Source organism: Octodon degus, unplaced genomic scaffold (assembly GCF_000260255.1).
Source record: "Octodon degus isolate 3935 unplaced genomic scaffold, OctDeg1.0 scaffold00004, whole genome shotgun sequence".
Taxonomy (NCBI): Eukaryota; Metazoa; Chordata; class Mammalia; order Rodentia; family Octodontidae; genus Octodon; species Octodon degus.
Window position 1 is genome coordinate 21,420,202 of NW_004524580.1, and position 1,047 is coordinate 21,421,248.

At 38.0% G+C, this 1,047-nt stretch overlaps 1 protein-coding gene across 1 annotated transcript in view; it reads right to left on the reverse strand.

The window, feature by feature from the left end:
- The window catches only part of Eea1 (early endosome antigen 1), a 191,134-nt gene that overhangs the window by 104,832 nt on the left and 85,255 nt on the right, over nt 1-1,047 (reverse strand). The window lies entirely within an intron of this gene.

Below are 1,047 nucleotides of genomic sequence, written 5' to 3' on the forward strand. Positions count from 1 at the left end.
CACTCTCTCTCTCTCTCTCTCTCTCTCTCTCAAATAAATAAAAAAAAACATTATATTGAAAGAAAAATAAATGGGTCTAACAGAAAGTTATCAAATAAATAGGTGTATTTATTCCTACGTTAATAATGTATTTATAGAGATTAAATAGTAATAGTTAACAATTTACTTATTGATAGAGATGCATACACACACGTAAGTAGGCTGAACTGATAATGCAGGATGCTGTAAAGAGTTTAACAGAATTAAATGCGTCATGGAAAAAAAACATTTCCCAAGGTTCAGTCAAAGTATCAGTAAGGGTTCCCACTCAACCAGCTACCTCTGCTCCAACTGCAGATCAACAGCAGATTAATCCTTACATATGAAAAGCCAGAGCCATTCTGATAAACAAGTAAGTATCCCAAGTGGCCCAACATAAAAAATAGAAACACACAATATGCAGAGTGCTGGGAGCTGAAACCGGCAGTAGCAGCCAATTTCAGTAACAGAAACAAGGCGTCCTACATGTGCTAGGACAAAGAAGCCAGGTCCACTAAGGAAAATCAGACAGCGAGGCAAGGCTACTGCCTCTTGCCATGAACAGAAACTTGTAAAACATTCTGTAAAGTACAAAGCCACTCCAGTCCCGGCAGTACGGAACTGGAAAAAACACACCAATGATCAGTAGGGCAGATTAGGAGATGCAGACAGCTCCAAACACATTCGGCCACCTTATCTTTGACAAAGGGCCAAACACCTTCATTGGAAGATTTAATCTCTTCAATAAATGCTGCTGGGAAAACTGGCTTTTCACCTGCCAAAGATTAAAACTCAACCCATATCTATGGATCAAAGATCTAAATGTTAAAACAGAAGCCCTAAATCTGCTGGAAGATAAAATAAGTAGAACTCTTGACGACATAGGTATGGGTAAGGATTTTATGAACAAAACCTCAATCACACAGAAGTGCTACAAAGAATAACTGGGATCTCATCAGATTGAAAAGGGTTTACACAGCAAAAGAAACCAACAGAGTTAAGAGAAAATCCATATAATGGGGAAAAAAA